Source organism: Fukomys damarensis, unplaced genomic scaffold, assembly GCF_012274545.1.
Source record: "Fukomys damarensis isolate Sample0158 unplaced genomic scaffold, DMR_v1.0_HiC HiC_scaffold_18, whole genome shotgun sequence".
In the NCBI taxonomy this organism is placed as follows: Eukaryota; Metazoa; Chordata; class Mammalia; order Rodentia; family Bathyergidae; genus Fukomys; species Fukomys damarensis.
The window spans coordinates 14123252-14148464 of NW_022900930.1; positions in this window are offsets into that span (position 1 = coordinate 14123252).

The window sequence follows — 25213 nt, forward strand, 5'->3', positions numbered from 1 at the left end:
AAGGGGGGAAACAAGCCAGTTGAGATTTACAATGGCAAACAGTGCTTGTTTTTATAGCTTGACTTCATTTTTTCAAATATACAACTAACTGCACAAGATCAATCAAAGCATAGAAACTGTTATGAAGAAATTCAAGTTACTGAATAAAAATGACATTGTCTCTGAATTATCTAGGACAGTGATGGTGAATATTTTTGAGACTGAGTGCCCAAACTACAACCCCAAAGCTACTTATTTATTAAAAAGTGCCTTTGGAATAAATAACACTACTATCTTTTACATGGCAGGAAAACATATATTGCTTCAATACTGATACTTTAATGTTTTAAGTGGCAGAAAGATTGAAAGATTCTGTAATTTAAGCTATATTACATATTTTAATGTAATACAGTATACAATATACAAATATAAATTAGATCAGGTAAAATATTTCTGAGAGTTTCAGTTACACTTGAGACAGAAACTGCAAATAAATATAAATTGCATGACTGAATATATTATGAGAATTATGTAATTATTGCCTCTTTATGAAAATTAGGAATGAAAATCAAATCGTAACTTTCATGAGTAAGTATAATTAATTTGATCTGAAATAATCAGTTATTGCTTCAATATTCTTTCATACCCATAAAATATATGCAGTGAGACTGAGTGAGAGCACCACCCAGTACTCAGAGAAGTTGATTTCAGGGTTAATGAAGGAATGATCTCTTCCGGGATATCAACACCATCTCTTTACCTAAATATTTTTATTTATTCATGTAACGCATACGTTTAGTATTAAAATTGTCTGGTAATGTGCCAGTTTTAGTTAAGTAAAACCACGTTAACCATTGCCACCACCAACAAAAAATGAGTCACGTGAAAAAGTTTGTTGAAGGAAAGGAAGCCTTTCAGGGAAAGAGGGTGTGACATTTGGTCTCAGGGTTCCGCAGTGGTGTTATGATTTCAACAGGACAACAGAGCACCACAAAGAACGAAGACTAAGAGTATCAAGAGCTCAGTACAAGAAGTAATGTGCCCTGAAAGTTAATCTTGTGTCTCCTTTTGTTGATATGCCTAAAAATACTTTCCTAGCAAATTCTGTATTCATTTCCACCGGCTGTTAAATCCCTACCTTCGTGAGTTGTGTAGTTAAAGAACGTTCGCATAGAAACTTTCTATATTGTTTGATAATGTGCCAAATGTGTTTTAATTTTTAACGATGATACGCTTAAATACAATAGTGTATAGAGGAAAGATGTGTCCGTGTAAGCAATATAACCCCTGCAGGCCACTTCAGGAGAAGATGAACATTCAGTGGGAACCTATATGATTGAATTTATTTTTCATAACAATTTTTTCATAACAAAAGAGATTTCTATGCTGCAGATTTTATTTTATAGCATTCTTCAGAAAAAATAAATGTAGAAACGTAGCAAAGTTCATAACATTGTCCCCCTGGAACAAGATTTGAAAATGCTAGTCTCTGAACCCTGTACTCTTTATATTATACTACAATGTGCAATTTGCAACATGCAAAATACTATATACAGTGTGCTTAAATGATTCATTGTATGACTTGACAGCTATACTTGTCATTTTTGCTCAAACTACATGTCTAACACTTTAATTGGAAAAAAATTGGCATTCAGTAGAACTAACTAGATTTTAACTGAATACCTTTTCAACCATAGAAAACTTAATGAAAAGTGGCAAGGTAGACTTAACTTCCTGAAAGCAACTGTTCTAATGTACGTCACATGATGATGTGTTTTTAGTAACAGCCCAGATGACAACAAATATGTTTTAATCATTGTTGACTACTCTAGAGGCAGGGAATCATATACAAGTTACTGCTTTTCAAGTTAATATTTTTCAAGATTTATACAAGCGTGGCACACAAAACATATTCCCAGTTAGAGCATATTCTTGACCATGTAACAAAATTATACAGATGAAATATAAAATTATACAAAGTATATTCTTTTATCACAAAGAAATAAAATAAAATAAAAATGACAGTGAATCAAATGTCAAAAACCTAATTCCACAAAAAATTTATGTAGATTTTGAAAGAAAGATAGAAGGTAATAGGTATTCTCACAATAACTAGAACATAAACTAAAACTATTTTTTGAACCTGAAATGAACTATTTTTGGACAAACATCTTAATAAACATAAGAGATTTAAATTAGGAATTACTGTCATGAAACAAATGAGAAAATTTTTTCACTTATCTATTTATGCTATTAAATGATCTTTTCATTGAATTTGGAAGTTAAATACGTTACTTATCTTCAATTAAAATCTAAGAAAACATTTTTTTCTTGTAAAGTGTGGAAAACACTAGGTATCTAAGTAGGTAATTAGAGTTGTACCCAGAAATACTGGATGCATTGAACTTGTTTAGTGAGTAAACAATATAATTGACTACGTTAATAAATAAGGAGAAAAATATACTGGTTATTTCAATAGATATAGAAAATTATAAGTGACATGAACCAATAAATTTTTGTTGCACGAATATATCAAAATGGGGCTGGCAATTAAGCTCAGTGGTGCCATCCCTGCCTTGCAAGACCAAGGTCCTGAGTTCGATTCCTGGTACTGGAAAGAAAATAATATATGGAATTACTCCATCCACGAAATTTAGAATACCTATTATATTTATAAAGACATACAGACAATTCACAGATATATCATATTCTTGGCAAAATTTCAAATTCATACAAAATAAAAATGAAATCATATAAAATATATCCTCTTATAACGAAATTAAAGAAAAATAAATAGAAATATAACTAGAGTATCTTTAAATACTAGAAAATTAAGCAATATATATCTAAATCATAAAATGTATTAGGTATATCCCTTACATGGTAAGAAATTAGAAATATAGAAATTGAAAAAAAGATGCAAAATTATTCCTATTTGTAGAAGTTAGTCTGCACACTTAGAAAATTGAGGAGAGAAACTGAAATATTACTATGTGAAAATAAGCCAGTGGCATATGAAATCAATATACATAAACTAGTACCCTTCATAAGTACAAATAATATCTAGTTAGAAGATTCAAGGGAAGATGTTTACAATATAAATTTAAAAGATAATCTCCAAACATACTTTAGAAAACTGAAAAATCTATTTGAGAAACATTTTGAAAATATCTTGGGCATATTATTACACTTGTAGCCAAACGACAGAATTAATATAAATTACAAACTCTGATAGATTTGTGCTATAAAATATCTTATAGCAATTAGAGAGCTCTTAAAACCTGGATGTTGTATATCATGTTACTTGAAGGAATGTCTTTGGGAGAGACATACATAAAAAAACAAATATACCAATATATGGTCATTGCAAGCATCATACAGATCATTTGGACCAACTCAATGCAGATTTAAATCATATTAAATTGCATTGATGAAGAAAAGCAACATGATTTTAGAACAATAACAAAAAGATTGTACCAATAAACTCAATAGAAAGAAAAAAAATCCAAAAAGAGCATTCTCTCATAAAATAAAATTTCCCCTCTAAATCTTATAAAAACAGACCACTGAAAAGAACATGGCTTATAAGAAGATTGTCTTTAAAATAATTAACATGATTAAGGAAAAGTTGTACCATTATCTTCATATCATAGATATTAAATTGGATATGTAACTTTAATGTAAAGCCACAAAAAGCTTTTAAAATATAATACTTATTTGCTATAGGGTCTCAAAATCAGGTGAAGAAGTAAAACAAGACCTAGTTCCCATTTAGAGACTTCAAAGGAGAAGAAACATGTATCCTTAGCAAAATATATTTCCCATTTACGTGAGTGCAAAACCTCCTGTTTACTTACACAAACCCCGGCCCCTGATCTCTGCCTTGTTTTTTCGGTTTAGTCAGCATAATGTCTTGTATTAAAAATTTTTATTTATTGTCACAAAACAGACAGTGTTTAGGAGACACTTCAGCCGTAACTATTTCACAATATGAGGTTTTGCTTCATGAAAATTAAGCAGGCAACTAAAAACCTCTGCACATTTGAATAAAGTCAGTAATATGAAACAAATTCAGTCAACTAAAACCTCCTGAGAAGGAAGAGCAGCAAATAACCGCAATTAGTATTTTCAGAAGAATGGCGAAATCATATAAACTAAAAATGCATGTGCTCAAGAAAAAGAAGCAAATAATTTAAGAAGAATTAAATGTAGATAAAAGAAACAGAAGGCAATAGGAAAACAGCTAACAGAATGGGTGTGGAAATGAGCTAATCACTGAGCTAGAAGAAATTCTCAGAATCTCGTATAATGCAAGCCGGATACACTAATGAGCATGAAACTAAAGGACTTGGTAATAGGTTCAGAGAATCCTAACTCTACCTTCCAGTTCTGATAAAAGTGCCAAAATAAGAGACCCAAGGGAGGAGAGTAAATAAGCAACAAAATTCCCCTGAGCTGAATGAAGAAAGCCTTGAATAAAGAATCATGAAATCTCCCACCTTGGAGGAACACTAGAAACACACTTGCTCTTCGTGCTCTGGTCATAAGAGAGAAAATGACAAGAAATAGGGTAGCTATTAAGAATGAACGTTAAGCTCATATTAAGCTTTTCGTTTGTAACATGAACATTATGGGTATGTCTCTGACGATGATTCTTACAGACCAATATTTGAATCAGTAGACTGAGAAAGTCAGGCTTTCTTCTTCAAAACTGACGTCATTGCAGATCTAAACAGAGAGCACTGTAGTAAAAGAGCAACCTGTGTCTTAATCTTTATGCTGAGATGTTGGTTTCCCTTTATACTCAGACTCCAAGAAAGACTTATACCATCAGTTCTCCATACTCTCAGACCTTTGAGTTGGATCAGTATCACCGGCTTACCCCACGTCTACAGCTTGATGACTCTAGAAGCTGGGACTTAGCCTCCATTAGTGGTTAAGCCCACTCCTCATAATAAATGAGACTCTCTCCCCCCACCATATATATGTATGGATAGATGCATAGATAGATAGATAGATAGATAGATATACATTTGATTCCATTCTAGAGAAGCGAGACTAACACAGATTTGGTACTGAGGTGGTTTTAGAGAAACAGAATTTTAAGGGTGATTTTTAAAACTGTTTCTGTAGTTTCCATAATTGTCTTTAGGATCTGATTAGATTAAACATTCCTGTGTTTCTATTAAAAGATAGCACTGATGCTCTAGGGCATATATGTAAGAGAAATTTCAATGTTCCTCTATCAGGTACTGTTAAACACTTGTAAGAAGCAAGGAACTGGGTGACTATGTATAGGATACTTGTGAACATTGATGGACAATAAATAAATATAATCAACTATTTTTTCTAAAGGTTTCTAAAAGAGAAGTTGAAAAAAAAGCTGAGTTCAGGAATTTGAGGTCCTAGTTTACATGCTACATAACGTACTTGAAAGTTTCTACTTGTACTCTGAAGAAGACTCTTTCTTCCTGTGGCTGCAGCACTGCTGAATATCAAATGCAGAATTTTGTCTATTGACTGGCTAAGTTACAAGGCACAGAAACATCCAGTGTCATGGGGTGTCTATTATTAAAATTAAGACATCAATTTGGAAAGAATAGGATTGTGTGTTAGAATAGGGACACGTGAAGACACATTCATGAATTTGTGGACATTGAGCCCCTCAATTATGATATTTATTTGCCAGTAGAAGAGATACCCCTACGCTTAACCCCACTGGGAGTAATTTTCTCACCTTCAGTAGACGCAGCCTCCCCACCTCTCTATGAAGGGATTTGCGCTGTGGTCATTTCCCTAGTTCAAGTATGCAGAGTTAGAATAGATCGACTTAGCACCTGGCAGAATGTCCACACCGGCTTCCTGATCTGTGTTGTGAAAGCCGTGATGATAGGTAAGGCAAGTGGAAACAGCCTGATCTATTTCTCACCTTGAAAACAGTAAACTAAATCAAAAGTGGTATCACACCTTGGAAGTGATTTCGCAACTTAGTACCGCTATCAAGGGCTGGAAAAATACAGATGGGTGATTTCCATTGTATCTCTATTCAACTCCTGTATATAACTTATGCAGAAGACAAATGGATGTTGGATGATAACTGTATACTATGGTAAATTTAACCATTTAGTGTCTCTAATTGCAGACGTGCCATGCAATTTGATTGCTTGAAAAAAATCCTCTTGCCTCAAGTATGCAACTGTTGGTCTACTGAGTGCTTTTTCCTTTCAGTATCTAGTAGTAAATACGACCCAAAGCGATTTGCCTCAGTGTCCTGCCTCAGGGATATGGCAACTCTTCAATTTTATGTCATAATTTAATTTACATGGATCTTCATTGCCTTTCCCTTCCAAAAGATGTCACACTGGTTCATTACTTTGGTAACACTATGCTGATTGGATATAGTGAGCAAGACATACCAATTACTCTACAATTGTTAGAAAGATATTTGTATGTTTTAAGGTGGGAGATGAACCCAGAAAAAAAAATTTGAGCCTTCTGAATCATTAAATTTTCTAGTGCTTCGGTGCAGTGGGGAGCACGTTGAGATATCCCATCCAATGTCAAGGGCAAGTCGTTGCACTTCGCTCAGCCTATGACCTAAAAGAGGCACAACACATAGTGGACAGTTTCGAATTTTGGAGGTGACACATTCCTCCCTGGAGGATGGGATTCTGGATCATTTACCAAATGACACAAAAGTCTTCCAGTTTGAGTAGATCCTAGAACATAAAAAAGCTCTGCAATAGGTCCAGGCTGCTGGGTAAGGTATTCTGCAACTCAGATGATATGAGCAAGTTTGATCCACTGATACTTACAATGCCAATATAGATAGGATTGCTGTTTAGAAATGTTGGAGACCGTTAGGGCTTTGGAGCAAAATCCTGCCATCTTAGATTACTCATCTCCTATGGAGGAACAACAATTTGCTTATTCTGGGCTTTCATATAAACTGAATGCTTAGCCAAGGGAATCAAATAACCATGTGACCTGAAGTATCCATTCTGAACTGGGTGTTACCTGACTGCCCAAGTGGGTGTGCATAGCAGCACAATGCTTCATTATCTGTAGAAATGTTGACTATGCAGGCCCTTGTATGTTATATGAGGAAGTGGATCACACACCAATGGTCCTCATTTCTGCTATCCTAATATAACCTCATGAAATGCTGCTGGTAATCAGTGGACAAGGGTGAAAAACTCAGGTCTGGTTTATATACAGTACTTCATAGTGTACAGTACCATTTTTCTTGGATATCTCTGGAAGACAGTGATGAAAGAGAACACTTCTGAGGGCAGACTTTGAAGCAATACATTTGGTTGTTCATTTTGCTTGAAAGGAGCAGTGATTATATATGTGTTTATGTATTGATTCATGGGCCAGTGGTTTTATTGGATGGTGTCCTATAACAGAAAACCCAAGACTGGATAATTTATAGTGAAAAGAGATTTATTTTCTTACAGTTTTGAAGTCTTGGAAGTCCAAGCTCAAGATTCTGGAAGATTTGGTTGCATAGTTAGGGGTACTGTTTCCATGATGACAGTTTAACATAAAATCCTTCAGAGGACAAGAATATTATGTTCTCACCCAACAAGTGGCAAAAAAATGTTTTAAAAAAAGATGAACTTCCTTCATACAGCACTTTTACAGGAGCACCTTAGGCCATTCACAAAAGGGGGCCTTCATTGCTGGCTGCTCGTCTGCTTCAGGCCCCCCATCTTCATACTGTTACATTGGAGACACAGGAATTTTGGAGGAAATTCATTCAAACTGTAGCAAACATCCAGGGACCTGGAAGAAATATTACTGAAAAAGTGATAACAAAGAAATTTGGGGAAAAATATATAGTAAGAATTCTGTAACCGGGCACAAATTTGAAGAATATTTGTGTCCCACATGAATACTCACCAAAAGCTAACAATAAAATGAGTAGGATATCTATTTTTTCAAAACAAATCAGTCTATTTACCTAGGAACTCAAGTCATAACCCAATAATCTCATGTACAAATGGTCATGGTAACAGGATTGGAGGTCATGCATAGGCCCAGTAACATGCACTACAGCTCAAAAAGACTAGTCCAGTTTTGACCACTCCTGAGTGTCCAGAAAAAAATAGTAACATTGGGTCATTGATAAGACATGATTTCTCAGGGTGATTTTCTGAATTTTTGGTGGAAGACTGATTATTTTAAAAAGCTACTCCAGAAGTGGCAGTTATGTTTTTCCCTTTTATTTATATTTCTCATTGAGATTATTGGTAGTTTTTAGGTATACAGTACAGCTACACTCATTATTGGGATCTTGTACCTTTACATGACAGGTGTTGGTTCTCATTTTTTCCCCATACTTCTGCCTTCCCTTCACCCCCTCCTCCCTTCCCTATTTACAAAAATTTTATTTCCATTTTTTCATTTTCTCAGATTTCTTCTTTTCCCTTATTTCCTTTTCCCTGCCCTTCCCACTTCCCCTACACCTTTAGACCTTTTCTTCCTATTTCACATTGTCAATTATACCATTAGGATCTTATTTGCAATTATAGTTTTTTACACCAGAGAAACTGTTTGGTATTTACACATGTGTGACTTATTTATTTCGCTTGAGTATAAGCTCAATATGCATCCATTTTCCTATGAATAACTCTAATTTTTCATTCCTTATGGCTGAGTAGTATTCCATTTTATAGAAAAACCACATCTTCTTTATCCAGTCTCCAATTGATGGGCAATTGGGCTGTTTCCAAGTTTGACCTGCTACAAACTGTGCCGCTATAAACATGGCTGTGTTGGTGGGAGTGCAGGCTGGTACAACCACTGTGGAAATAATATGGAGACACCTCAAAGAACTAGGATTAGAGGTTCCATTTGACCCAGCCATCCCTCTGCTGGGTATCTTTTCAAAAGGATTAAAAGAATCATATGGCAGTGATTTTTTAATTACTGGACCAGTCACTTTATTTAGATACTAATTTTCCTTCCCTCAGTGCAATGCGTCTGGATGTTCGCGTGTGTGTTATCTACTATCATGATGTTCCACTTAGCACTGCTGCTAATCAAGAGACTAAGTTCACAGTAAGCACAGTATGACAATGAACCCATGCTCATAGAATTTAACACTCTCTGTGTTCTTCATCATCTTGAAGTAGGTAGCTTCACAGAATGGTAGAATTAACTTTGGAAGTTTCAGTTGCAATGACAGGAAGATGTAGGTACTTTGCCGTTTTGGTTGAAAGATTTACAATTGGTTATATATGCTCCGAATCACCATCCAGTGCAGAATGCTGTTTGCCATAGGTAGGATTTTAGAAATTTAGGATTAAGGTGTCAAATGAGTAGCAAGACACACGGTTATCCTCAGGGACTCACTACCTGAGTTTTGCTTCCACCTCCCTTGGCTATAGTGTGCTGACACAGAGCTCTTTGTTTCAAATGAAAAAATGCTTCCAGAAGAGACACATCAATGATTCCATTATACTGGAAGTTAATGCTGCCATCTGCTCTTTTTAGACTCCTTATGCCTGTGAATAAATGGGCAAGGAAGTTAGTGTGTAGTTAACATGATTAATACTGACCACTATGGAGAAATTGAACTGCTCTTCCATAATAAAAGAAGAGTATGTCTGGAACAGAGGAAATACCTTAGCGTGTCTCCTTTTATTGTCGTGTCTTAACTTCTATGGGTATAACACTGATTTTGTAATAAAGATGCTGAAACGTAAGTGTATAATATCTATATTTATTTTTTGGAATATTTCTATCAATTGTTAACTTGAATTTTACGAGTTTTATTATATTAAAAATATACTTTCCCCAGTTGCAGCTATTGTGCCTCATAACCATATATCATTATGTTAAAATGGCTGTTTACATAAGAGAAGAGTGATATGGGTTTATTTCACCCTCTATGATGCTCAGAAAAACATAACCAAAACCTGTTAGAGTGAGCATTGTGTGGGTAAAAATCATGGTATGACACTTTTGCTCACATGCTCATATCTTATCACTCATCCTACCCAGCGGATAATCACAAAGACTGTTTCTTGTGTCCCCTAGGCACAGCCACTGAGAAACACAGCTGGTTATTTTTATGCTAAAGTACAAATGTTTGGTAAAAAATTATGGGATGGGTTGTTGTAACCTGATGATATGCCCTAACTGTTTTTAAGGTCAATGAAAAACTAAAACAGCTCAAACCAGGCAATACTACCAATAGTGTAGCCCCTTCAGAGAAGAAAATTTGGGATATCCTAGCAGGTAGGAAGTCACAACAAGCTGTAGTGCTTGCCAAAGGCAAATTGTAAAAGAAATGAGCATAGGGATAAAATAGTCATAAATACCAGTTACGATGAAGTGAGAGCAATTGCAGTAACGGAGACTGGAACTATCATGAGAACTTCTTTCTTACTTCATTATGATATTATTCATTTAATTTGCATGTGTCCACATTAATATCTCTGTTTCTTTCCTTATTTTCCTATCATGTAACACAAGACACATCTCTATATCATAACACATATATTTTACATAACATTATTTAAATAATGGGACATGCAAAATAGAGAGCACCAAAGAGATTTACCTCTTCAGCTAGAAAGGGTCTGAACATTTTTTGATTGTACGTAGGATAGTCATTATACCTTAGACAGCATAATGACATTAAAAAATATTTTTAATAAATTTAAATTTAAATTTTTAATATTTTTTAATATTTACAAAATAATAAATTACTTATTTGATGTTATTTCTTAAAATATAGATTATTAAATTTGATGAAGAAAAATAATTTGGTAAAAATTAATATAGGGTAATAAAATGCTAAAGATTTACAACAGCAGTATGTGCACGCTTTGCAACACATGGGCATGAATCTGTGAGTTCGTGTACATTTCCTTACTCTGGTGATTTTAACACCAATAATCTTAACTATAAAATCTTGGTTTGATGTTTTTGTTTCATAGTAATGACACATTTTCTATAACATGAATGGGTTTGATCTTTATAGGTTCTCACTGGCACAGCCTCCTTCCTAATTTGGCAGTCGCCTACCAATATGTTTCTAAGGTCCTATGTTTCTGAAAATTTTCAAAATCAAAACAATTTATTAGACTTAATAAAGGGCATGGACTTGCTACATGAAACTTTCCCCATCACACTTTCCCTCCTGTCAGGTACCCTGGAGGGGCCATGGGGATTTGCTGGTGTGCAGGTAGGAGAAAGGTGGCTGGGCTTGTATGTAGTATTGACAGCATACCATGTAGTGATATGCTTCAGGGTCATTGCCATATAAAATTGTTTCAAGTTCTTCCAGTGCAAAAATGGCTACCAAGAAATCTACTCCTTTATACAGTGCCAACTTCCCCAAAATCAAGCGAGGAATTGGGAAAAGTGCTAGTAGGCATAGTAGAAATTCCAGTACAAATAATGAAATTATCATCTAACACACAGGCATAACAATGAAAAAACTGTTGAATGATTTCCTGTATATTAGGGAGAGAATATGAACCAATCTTCCTGAATAGCTTGATGTTAGCTATGAGGGATAGTTTAGTAAAATTTAAACTACTACTGATATTTGTTTGATTGATTAATAGGATGGTGTTGTCTGCCCATTACAATTAAGAACAGGAAAAATAGGTAGTAGGTTCCAGGGTAAAAAGAAAAAAATGAGCTCAATTTTTTCAGCCAAGAATGGAAATGTCTACTAGTCAGTTTGCAAAATGAAGCTGAAGAACAAAAATATATCCTTGTAGAAAAGTAGAGTTAGCCGTGTATAGCTCTCAAATAAAAATATGAGTGCAGATTAAGAGAATAAAATTTCATGATTGGCGCAATGGAGAATATTCATATTTAGAGGGAAAGAAGAAAAAATGAATGGTTTGAAGATTATGAAGGAAAATTTGTCAAAGAGTGATAACACTATGAACTGCTAAGAGTGAATTACTATATCAAGAGCCTGTTATTCTCAAAAACTACAGGGATTTTTTTTTTTTTCACACTTGAGGTCCCTCAGGTTGGAAAACAATAGTTGTCATTAGTTCTGCAGACAAAAAGTTTAGTGATGGATCTGGAATGCTCTTTCTTCCCTAAAAAAACACAAATGGACAGAAAATGAATCATAGGAAACAATTTATTTTTAGTCACTGACAAGCATGAAGGGTTAAATTAGGAGCAAGAATGTCTAGAATTTTCTGTTTATTTTTCAAATGTGGTGTTACGCATGCATATTTCTATTATAGCAGTATACTTTGTTAATATTTTATGTCTAATTTTTCAGTAATTCTAACTAGCAAATTACATGAGACATTCAGGTTTAGCAGTAATCTGTCCAGGTCACCCAAGGAGCTTGGCCAGAATTATCATTGCTTGGAGATCTAGTTTTATTCTAGCGTGCCCTACAATTTAAGGGTATGCCTATAATCATTCTCTGTTTTTAGTATTTTCAAACAATTTAGCCCTGAGTTTTATCAGAGTAGACAAGCATGAAATGAATTTTTTATCATGGTTTATGAATGCCAAAAGAGCACATAGATCAGTGACATTGGAAGGAATGGCTGCCTGATGTTTAACGTCTCCTTTTTATTCAAGTAGGCAAATTCCCTTCAGGCTTTAGTTTGAAATCTCAAGGACAACAGTTGTCCCAGTTTTGAAACAATATCTCTACTCTGCATAGATGAAAGTCATATTAGTCTGTGCTACTTCAAATCATTTGCCTAAATTTTGTGATCATACCTATTATGCTATCATCATTTGTCTCAGTAGACGAAAATAATCATTCGGATTTATCAAACAGTTAACACTGTCTAATTTAGTATCAGTTTTGAAATTTGTGATTTTTATTAAAGGCTAATGTAAAATACTTTAAAGTTCAGAATATTGCAACCAGATTTTGCATTAAAAATAAAATGACAAGCATATATAAATGTATATGTAAACATTTTTTCTGTTAATCTTGAAAATAGGCATACCACTTGAGGGATGCATAATTGGTTAATATATTATAGACTGCCCAACTGCATATTCTCAAATGTCACATCCTGCTACTTTTATAATTATACACGCATATTAAAATCAGGGCTTACTTATTAATTTTATAGTCTTAAATTGAAGTGGTTTGTGTTAAGAAACTTAAAATTAAATGAGATTTTGGTTTTATTCCCTATTTTCATTTTCCTTGGGATAATTTTGAGGCCTTGAATTTAAGGATAACTCTTTTTAGATATTTTTAATTAACTTTACTTGACAAATAACTGTATATAGTTATAGAGTATAATGAGATATTTTGATATACATTTTGAAATGATTATATTAGTATGGCATACTTGCTGCTTGTTTCATAGTGAGAACATTTAAAATCCATTTGTAATTTTGAAATGTGCAGCAGGAATTGCCTGTTCTTGAGTCATTATGAGGATGAGCAGATTAGCCACTTGGCATAATTATTTGAAATGGCCCCAAACTTCTCCTTCCTCCTCTGTTTGATCTGAGGAACTACAAAATGTACAATAATAATAGGTAAAACTAAAAGAAAATGCTCACTTATTATTGTACAGGACAGAATTTTCCCCCATTTTGCAGGTTTTTTTTTTTTTTTCAATAAGTTTACTGGTACTTTTTGAAACAAAGTCTTTGTAAACCCATTTTTCAGTTTTTTGGAAAAGGAGTCTCTGGAAGAACAGAATTGTCTGCATTAGGACAGAATTTTTTAAAAAGCCAATCTGATTAAATTTATACTATCTGGCTAGAAAAATGCTGGACAGAGAGAAACCCAGTAGTTTCCAGCACATCTCTGTCAAAGGATTCCATTGATTATAAACTTGCATGTGCTCTGAGGTATTTCCTCAACTTTTGTGCAGAAACATACAGCTGTTCTTTGAGCATTTACCACTTTCGTATTACTTCTGGATCATTTATCTTATTTATAAATTAAGATCTGTAGAGCAAGATATAATCATACAGTCTTATTTTGTGTCTAATTCTAGAGTGAAAGCCAAAATATAAATATTTTATGTAGATAAAGACAATTTTGGCGGTCAGGTGACACTCTAACACTGTATGGTTCACATACTCTACACATAAAATCACCCTTTCCAGCATTTTCTTTCAACTGTCATATGTATAAGGCCACTTGCTACAGTCTCTCCAGACTTCCTTAGATGAAAACTAACACCATAATGCAAAATCAAGAGAAAGAAATTTAAGAAAGGAATAGGGAGAAAACTCACATAAATACTTGGGACATAACATTCATTTGAAGGAATCCAATATAGTTTCTCTTTCAGGACAGCCAGGCTTCCTCATAAAAGAGAAAACAGTAGAAAAACATAAAGAAACATGAAAGATGAACAGTTACTGAGTGGATCCACTGCTTCAGAAATGAGACCTTAATAAAAAGTTAGAAAATTATGCCCTTTACCAGGGCTATCTGCTTTTTGACATGATCGAAGTAGTGGTCTTTGTTTCTCCATCAACATCTTTTCAGAATTGCCAAAAATTAGGAAGGAGTGTGTGTGTGTGTGTGTGTGTGTGTGTGTGCATGTGCGCGCTGTCTGAAGTAGAGAGTGCATGACATGTTTTTCTTTATGGGATATAAAATCCCCATAAAATGCACTAAGTGGTAGGATGTGGAAAAGAATCCCGAAAGCAATGACTGGCAAATGAGATTCATTTTCATGTGATCTGTAAAATAAAAGTACCAATCAACAAAGTACAGACATATAATGGTTTGAACTATGTACTTTAATGATTTATATATTGAAATCCTCTGCCCATTAACTGTTTTTGGAAAAAGGACCTTCAACATGATAATGAAGGCCCAATGAGGTTAAAAGATGGAGGCCTAATCATAGGTCTAATGCCTTTATATGATTAGGAAAGTGCACCAGAGGTCTCTTTTCCTGTGTGTACACTGAGAAGGTACCATATGAGAACACAGTTGAAAGGCAGCAAGTGAGGAGAAGGCGGGGAGGGAACCAATTCTGACACAACGATCATGGATTTCGAATCCCCAGAACTGTGGGGAAGGAAATTTCTGTTCCTTCTGTTGTCCACTGAATAGTATTTTGTTAGGATACGTTGAGAAGACTGATAGGGTAAGAGAAATTGTCTACTCTTTGGAAAAGGATGAGATATGCACTGAGGATATTTAAACATTTCAACAGAAATGAAAAATAGCAAATACCTTCTGCTAAATACTGTATTTGGCTCATCTTACACCATTTAAGGTAAAAGAAAAATCAATATAGGTTTTTTTTTAAAAATAATTCACAATAAAAAGATTTGAAATAAAAAGGATTAAGATGTGTTATGTACATGTACCAACTTCCCACAGTGAATGCAATCATTATATGCTGCAAACGTGTGCTAATAAAAACAAAAGAAAACAAAATGAAAAGGATTTTTAAATCACTTTGAGCTTAATAAAATATTATCATAAGTGGACACATGTAATGAATGAAAGGAAATGCTAAGAATACTTACAAGTTGCTTAATAGAATGTTACAAAATAAAGCCTCAAATAGGAGAAAAACAATAAAATAGGAGAAAATAAAGACATAGATGAAATATGGAAGAATTACAAATAAATTTAGCATACAGTTCCAGAAACTAAATCAACAACTTTTTGTCATTGGTATTGAGGAAAAATGAATCAGCTTTACAGAAGATACATTCAAGATGTTTTTCCACATAGTGCGCTTAGGAGACAAATACACGTATGGAACAAAGATGACAATACTCAGTGCAAATGACAATGAATTTATGTAACTATAGAAGCTAAAAGGAAAAGAAAGGGAGATAGGGTCCAAATAAATGTAGAAACTTTTCTTCTAAAATGCAAGTATGTGAGAGGGTACTTGAAATTAATTAAACAGACAAATTATATTGTGAAAAAGTAACTCAAAACTAGATATATTCAATTATAATGAGCCTATAGCAAAAAATAGTATAATTCCAAATATGCAACTCAGTGAATTACATTCCCAGAAAGATAGATTTTAGAGTAGTTATATTTTTTTGAAATAGAAAGTATGAATAAATAAAAGTGTACTTACTTTTGCCTATTTCTCTTGCTAGAGATAATTAAATAACCTTAACATTATATAAAAGAAAAACATAAACACCTGAGAGATGAGAAAGTAGGCAGAGTGATTAAGAACCTCTACTTTATTTTGCTTCATGTTCACCTAAGGACCAAAAAATTCTAGTAAAAAAGTCAAGTTAACAGCAAAGTGACTCCAGGAGGAATCTCCTGTCTATTTGAAAAATAAAATAAAACAAACAAACTGAAGATTTAAAAACTGGAGCAATCTATAAAGAGAGAACAGGTTAGACAATAAACATACTCACAGAAAAGGATAACCCAATGCCCATCTGTGCCAGAGAATAATTGTCAAAATAGAATCCTATAAAAAAGTAGAATCCTATACACAGATACAATTTACTTGTGAATTAAGGAAAATTACAAAATTCTCACATAAAGGAAAATTAAGAAAATCTATCAGCTGTCATAATACTTTGTATGGCTTAAAACATTCTTTAATTGATAGAAATAATCAAGGAATGAAATAAAGAATCACTGGGAAAGAATAAAGGAAACAATAAGAGCAGTAATTTGGGTAAATATGATAGACTCCTTCTCAGCGTGAATTTTCAACATGATACCTGATAGTTTCAGTAAGAACTGAAATGCCGTACGATATGATTTTCAGCTTATGTAGAGAACATATTTAAAACAGTCATAAATGGGGAGGGTAAAGACAAGGGAGGTGCTAGACTTTCCTTGAACTGGAGAAATGTTAACACCTGGAGAACAGTAAATTCATTATGCATAATATAAATACTTAGGAAAAAATCAATAAAAACCCACTCAAAGAAATATATTGAAAAACATAGGCATTACAGTAGAGCTCTAAAACTAACCCACAGAAAAACAGAGAGAAGGAGGAAACACAACAAAATGCCAACTTTATAGTAAACTATAATATATCATTAATTGTATTAATTGCAATTGGTCTAAATATGCAAAATAAAAGAGAGACACTTACAGAATAGAAACAATTTACACAAATATAAATTCTCTGCAGGAACTCACTTTATGTATATTGATACCTGTAGGTAGAAAGTTTCATAACAAACAAATAGTTAACGACATTGAACAGCTGCCAGAGCAGCAAGGATAAACTGACAAGGTCATTGCTGGCAGACTGCAGAGAAAGTGGATCCCTCATACATCACAGGCGGGAATGAAAATAGTTAAGCTATTTTGGATATTAGCATGTCAGTTTCTTTCAAACCTAAATGTATGTTTACCATGCCACTGGTGATTATATTCCTGGATATTTACTAAGAAGAAAGGCAAACCTATAATCACTGACAAGCCCATACATGATGGTTCACAGAATGTGTATTTGTGACAGGCCAAAACTTCAAATAGCCAAAATATCCTCCTATATGTAAATGGTTAAATTAAGTCTGCTGCATCCAAATCATTAATAATGCTCAGAAAAAGGAATGCATCGATACTGCATATGGGACTGTGGGTAAACCTCAAGGACATGAGACTAAATGAGATAAAACCAGTCTTAAAAATACTGCCATTTGTGATTCTATTCACAGAATACTCTTGGAATAAGAAGGTCATAGCAATGGAAGATGAAGCAGTGGTTGGCCGGAGTTAAGGACAGTTAGGGGAAGGGGAGCGTATTGAGTAGACAGGAGCAGTGAAAAAGATAGCTTTGTGGTAATGAAAGAACTGTGCCCTTTAAATTCAGAGAGTGCCTATACATTCTCATGTGACAGATAAAATTAAACAGAACGATATAGAACATATACAGAAGTAAAGGTATACATTATGCAAAAAAAAGTCAAAACCTTAAGCACCATTAACTATTTTTCCATCAAGCACAACTTCATTGTTTTGGTAGGGCTGCATTTCACTATAATTTTTGCAAAGTTATCATCTCATATGAACTTTCTAAGATAATATGAAAATAAAGATGATAAAAACCTCAAGATAAAGTTAAAGGTGAATCCAAGACACATTTAGTTTTGTAGCTATATGAAGTAAACTTGATTTAAATCTGTAAAAAATTTAAAACTGTATTTACAAATTCCAATCCATACTAACAAATGTATATATGCAAGCACAGATTAAAAATATAACTATTATATCTATATAATTTGTGTTAAATTTACTAATTTATTTCAATAATCACTAATCACTATAGATTGAAAAATTATAGTATCTAAGAAGTGGAAATATTATAATACCTTGCTTAAACATTTTCTTCATAATTGTCTTTTTTATAATAGAATAAGAAGCATCACATACAAATAAATTCCTTTCATGTTTGAACTTCATTTCTGCATATTTCTTTCCATTTGAGACACTAGACGGCCTGCTGTGCCTTGAATATTGTTTTCAACTATTAGTGTAGTAGGTAGCAGGCTAGATTACAGCAATTCACATGATAATTTGAAGTATTATCAATAAAATAAATATATTTTCTAATTCTCTAAGATACTGAAAAATTTAACAAAACAATAAATTAGGAGTTTTGAAAGAATGAAAACACCAAGCAGAGTTTTCATACTGATGCTGATGTCAAAGCTGTTGAGAAATTTTTTTAATAAGCAAAGCACAATTACTAGGGTTTGGTCAAATGAATTTCAATTTATTTGCCATAGAAACTCTGTTTCAAGCTGGAAAACTTCTGGCTGCAATTAACAGAAAAGCTATTAGAAAGATATAACTGAGAAGAGTAATGACTTAAGTTTTCTGATCACCAGAATTGTAATTGCTTCAATTTTATCCTTTTAATTTATTTACATTTCAACATGAAGTGAATACTTCAAATATTTATAATCCTGTATTTCAAGTATACTAAATGAATACCATAATCAAAATGGAAATGTTATACCTGGAAAGCCAGTGCTGAATCTGCATTCCATGGTGGAATAAGCTATGCAACTGAATTCGAGTATTTTCTGAGACAGAGATTAGAAGCTATTTTTGAAATAGCATAGAAATAACGAAGCTGAGAAAGGATAAAGAGCAAAATAGGTGAGTGGTAAAAGAAAAGATGGGGGAAATTGTGCATGCTTTTACTTGGATTTAATAATGCAATTCTAATCAAAATCTTAGCATTATTTATATATCTCAATAATGTTGTTTATAAAGGTATCATGGAGCGGCCAAAGATTCATCATACCTAATATAATATTGATGAGGAGAATAACTGTGTACTGATACTACTGGATTTCAAGAATTACTGTAAAAATATAATAATTATAACCATTTAGTTTTTAAAAAGTAAAAAATGATCAATATAATATAATAGCCCAGAAATAGACCCACATATACACAGTCACCTGATCTGTGACAGAAGGGTGAAGAAAAGAAAAATGGACCAGAGAGAGTATTTTCAATAAATAATACCACACACTGGGTATGGTGCTGCCTGCCTATATTTCCAGAACAGGGAATGCTGAGGGGTAGGTTTATCCTGAGTTCCAGACCAGTCTGGGTTACATAGTGAGCTCAAAGCCAGCCAATCTAAAAGAAGAGAAAAGCCCAAAACAAAACAAATAGTATCGGAATGATTGGACATATGCTTGCAAAATATTCATCTGGATGCAGAACTTACACCCTTCACAAAAATCAACTCCACATGAATAACATAAAAATGCAAAACTATAAAGTTCCTAGAAAAAAAGTAAAAGAAAATCTAGATGAACTAGGGTTTGGTGATGACTTTTCAGATGCAAAGTCAAAATACAATCCGTAACAGGAAGAAGTTATATGACCAATCTCAATATAATGAAAACTTTCTGTGCTGTGGCATACATTATCAAAAGAACAAAAAGACTGGGACAAAATATTTGCAAAACATATGCAGCAAAGGTTTTTTAAAACTCAGAACTCTTAAAAGTTTACAAGAAGGAAATAAGCAAATTGTTTAAAATGGCCCAATGACCTATGTCACCAAAGAAGAAATATGGATGGCAAATGCACATAAAAAGGGATGACCCACGTGAGAAATGTAAATTGAAACAACAAAGAGACATTACTATAGACTTGTTGGAATGACACAAATCCCAATCACCAACAAAACAGTGTAGACAGTGGACAAGGATGTGGAAGGACCTCTAGTTTATTTGCTGATGGGGATGAAAAATGGCACTGCCAATTTGGAAGGCAGTTTGGTAGGTTGTCTTAAAACTACAACTGCTCTTAGCATATGACCCAGCAACCATCCTCCTTGATATTTACCCAAAAAAGTGTTGAAAAAATGCTCCCAAATTACTCGCACATGGATATTTCCAACAACCTCATTCATATTGCTAAAGTATAGAAGCAATCAAGGTGTCATTTATTACATGAATGGATACAAGTCAGAAAATGTTCAGACAATGAAATATTATTCAGTGCTGAAAAGAAATAAGCTATCAAGTCAGGGAAAATCACAGAGGAAATCTAAATGCTACTACTAAGTGAAAAAACCAATCTGAAATGCTATGTACTGTATGATTCCAACTATTTGACATTAAAACAAAGACAAAACTGCACAGCTTCTATATAAAAATTAGGAAAACTTGAAGTTATTGGAAGATAACAGTAACAGCAAGCCAACTGTTTTAAAATATAGCCATAAAGGGCCAGGGATTTAGCTCAGTGGTGCTGCTGCCTGCTTTGCAAGCACAAGGTCCTAAATTCGATCTCCAGTATAAAAATAAAGTAAAATTTAAAAACCCATAGATTGAACTTGATACTTGCAAAAAAGCCAATGGAGCAGAACAAACTGCTTTTGTATGATCCCGAGGTGCAGGTGAAGTAGATGAATTTGTCATTCTAGGTCAATAGCAGAATGAAAGTCTAAGCAAGGCAATGCACAATTTAATTTTATTTATTTTGTTAATTTGTGTTGCCAGGTACATGCTGTAATAGACAAATATGACGTGTGCAGTACCTACTCTTTAAGTCAAGGGAATTAATTAAAATTTTACTTATATATTGTTCTTTCAAGCTACTGGAATTTAAGAGTTAATACTAAATAAATAGATAACTATAGGTTTTCTAATTAATTTTGAAATCTTCTGTTATTTTATGTTATGTAAATTTTGTTATGTTCCTGTTATGTTTTACTACAGGAGTTTTATTATTTTTCAATCTCTTTTTTTGAGAAGTCAAATTGTATTTTTTATTTTCAATATTGCTCTCAATTTTGCTGATTTAAAATTTATACATAAAACAAAAATATGTTTCATACACTTCAGTGGAGATTCAATGTGATTTTTTGAAACATGTATGCTTTATGGCATCAGGCTAAACAGCACTTCAGACATTTTTCACTTTGTCATAGCAAAAATCTTCTGATTCTTGCTCTTAGTTTTTTGAGATATACAGTGTAATCCTATCTGCAGCTAGCCTTGTGTACAACACTACATTAGAACTTCTAACTGCATTTAGTAATCATTGATTAATCTTATTTTTCTTACATAATGTAGAATCATTTTGCATAGCTTTGCAGTACAGTTTTATCAGTTATAAAAACAAAAGAGAAACAATCAAACATTTTTGATCCACAATTTTAATTTTTTGTATTAAAATTTATTGAATCCGTTAGCATACTTATATTTGATTTTTATGTTTTATACTTAAAAACAGAAAATCTTACTACAGGATTTGAAATTAATAGACTCACTTATGTTAAATATTTGTTTCTGTTTTTTTTTAAATACATACAGTAACAATTCATAAGCATTATAAATTTTTCCCTGCAAATGGTAATGCAGAAATAATATTGTCTTGTTGCTAATAATAATAAAAGGCTGCAGGCCTTTTGGGTGGTGCCAACCACATCCAGGGGGGAGGGTTTATGTCTAGTAAATCCAGTCAGCCACACACAGAACTACACTAATCAAAGGCGTAATTTACTACCACACAACCTTAATCCCCATATCATACACTCTAGAAAATCAGCTCCAAAAGGCTCCACCAATGAGTACCTGAGGCTTTGGGGGATATCTAGATACAAACCATAAAAAATATAATTTATATGAATATTGGCAACATTTTCTCTTGATGTGTTAGTCAATGTTAACATTTTCATTTATTTCTCTGGCTTCTTTTCTTTGGTTATCTGGCTGCTACTTTGCACATAGATAACCGAGGAGGCATGCTACAAGGACATTTTCTTAAAAGCACGGAATGTTAGTTTAGATCGAGTGTCCCTCAAAGCCTTATACAATCAGATTTGGGGCTTTTGGTCAATGGGTGATTGAACCATGGTGGGGGGCGGGTGCTATAGTCACCTGTGGAAAGTTACCTGTGAGTCCCAGGCAAAGTGTGCCATTGGAGGTTGTACCTGCTTGGAAGAGATGGGTCGCTGGGGCTTGACTTGGAAGGATATAGCTGCCTCCCTGGCTCCTCCTCCTACAGCTTGCACAGCTGTCCCCTCTCTCCAGGCTCTTCAGCGCTGCCTTCTCTGTGTTACATCCGGGCAGCTGTGCACCGAAACCTCTAAAAACTTTAAGCCCAAATAAGCCTGCCCTCTTTAACTTGTGGATGTTGGGTCATACATCTTGGCAACATGTAAATGATTAGGACAGGATCTTTACAAAGCCATTGCATTGCGCTGCCATTGTTGGCTTCTGTTCCAGAAGAAACTTATATATTCTTATCAGTGAACCCCAGCAAAGTGATACGTTCATCAAAAACAGAGATGGAATAATTATCAGTTCAAGTGTCATCTCTGCCTTCTTGAAGTTTGCCATTATTGTAGCGTCCATCACCCTTTAGTAGCACAGAAGAGTCATCCTAATGTCTCGTGTACCACAAGAAAAACAATAATTTTAAAAATCTGAAGCTTTAAAGATGTCTGTTTGATTCTCTTCGTGACTTTTTTTTAGAAAGCAACAATATTCAGGTCATTATTCTGAGTAAATTTAGTCAATAATTTTCGGAGGCCACTTGTTCTGTATCATCTAAATGGAGCTCCTGTTATAACTGTCAGAATCACTTGAAATCTATGTAAGATTTCTCATCTTGAGAAATAAACAACTTCTTGTTTTTATAAAGATCTAACTGTGGTTGAATTCATATTCCTTTAACTCATGATCAGCAACATATTTTTAAATAAGAATATTTCAACTGATAAAATTGTTACAAGTTTTTTCTTGCAGTTATAATGTATTAAAACACAATGGGATGCCATGTATTTTTTCAAGAACTATCCAAAAATTTGAATTGATATGAATTGTGACTTAAACATTGAAACTATGTCTGATGTCCTGCGTGTTTAGATGGTGATAAGCAAATGATGGATTTCCTTCTGCCATATTAAAGAGAGAAATTAATGTTAAGAAAAACAGACTATTGAATGTTTGCAAAAAACCATGGTGATATGTACTTTATGTGCCAAAATTCTCCACTCTCTTTGTTCAGTAGGATTGAAATTCTTGAAATATTACTAAGGATTCTTGGCATTCCTATTACTTTCCATCATAGTTGATTTCAGAATCAGACTGTAGAATTTCAGCAGGACATTTCTATCTCCTATAGGCCATTTGGGCAACTATAACAAAATACCAGAAGCTAGTTGAGTATAAAAACCATGAATGTATTTAAGGTACGGAGGCTGGAAAATCCAAAATAAGATCAAGGGACAGGCAGATATGGCAAATATTGAGAACTCCCCTTATTTATTGGCAGTGGCTTCTCACCAGACCCCTTCACAGAAGGGACTAGATAGCACTTTGAGGTCTCTTTGATACAAACACTAAATTCAAATTTGCTAATTCTGTCTTCAACATTTACTCACTGTCCCATCTTAGTGAATGGGTTTCAAAATAAGATCTTGTGGGGCATGGGAGTATTCACACATTAGCACTATTAGTACTTCTTTCTTGGCTGAAGCACATCCAAGAGCAGCTTCAGGTAAATTATAATAATTGAAAAGTGATCTTAAGAAATTTTTCTATTTCAATATCTATTTCTCCTGTGTGACAGGGCTGCTCCCATCAAATGTGTTCTCCGTCGTTGTGTAGAGTTCACGGAGTTCAGTGCATTGTCACGACTCACATGCTGGTTCTTACCTTGCCCACTTCAATCCTCTCTAGCAATTAACCAAATTGAATTTACTTTCTTATTCAACTAATTCATAAAATATACCATTTCAATTGTCGAATTAGCTTTTCCTAAGAGAAAATGACTACTAATAATTCCGAACGTACAATTTCATATTATCAGAGAGTTTGTTAAATGCCTAAAAGAATATCCACGTTTAGGAGAGGAGATACTTTGAGAACCTTTCAAATTCTGTGTCAAATACAAATGCTAACGATTTAGAATTCAAAGAAGTCTGTTGGGAAGAAGGCCTTGGAAAGAGAAAGAGGAGTAAGAAGAATATGCAGTCAGAAATTTTAGACCTTGAGGCAGCTCTGACTGTGAAAGACAGTGAGCAAGGATGGCTGCCCCGGAAGAAGCTTCAGCACAAAGACTTCCGCTAGGGCCACTCCATGTAGGGCAGCGTTGGCCAGCGTGCGGTGACCCCACCGTCCTCAGACTGGGCTGAAGCGGACAAGGAACAACGCCCGCATCCTGAACATCGTGGTACATCTCCAGTAGGGGTCCCCATCTTCAGGCATTGAGGAACTAACTGTGCCACACAGCAGGAAGTGAGTAGCAGGCAAGTAAGCAAAGCCTCGTGTCTCCCCATTGTCCCATCACTGCCTGAGCTCTGCCTCCTGTCGCGTTCTCATTGCCTTTAGATTCTCAACCAGTGTGAACCCAACTGTGCCCTGCTCATGCTAGGGATCTAGGCTGTGTGCTTCATGCGAGAGTCCAGAGCCTGATATCAGAGGCATATTGAGGGAGAGATGCTAGCACTGGGCAATATAATTATTATATAAGGCAAGCATGCTAATAAAAGAGAAATTAAAACCAAATAAACATCTGTTCCACTGTGCAAATATTGGCTTGCCCAAAACTAGTCCCTGATGCCAAATTGGTTGGAGACCGCTGGTCAACACGTGGTGGCCGGAGGCTGTCAGCCCATGAGACTGGGAGAAAATGGCTAGTGGGAAACTCCTACCCTATGGTTCTGTATCCATCTAATAGCCACACACTGTGACCAGACATTTCCTTCTGTATAAATTTGCTTTATTCTCATGCTACATATATTTGTCCGCTACTTCATTTCTGCTTTTTATTATGCTTTGATGATGGTATAAAATGACTTTT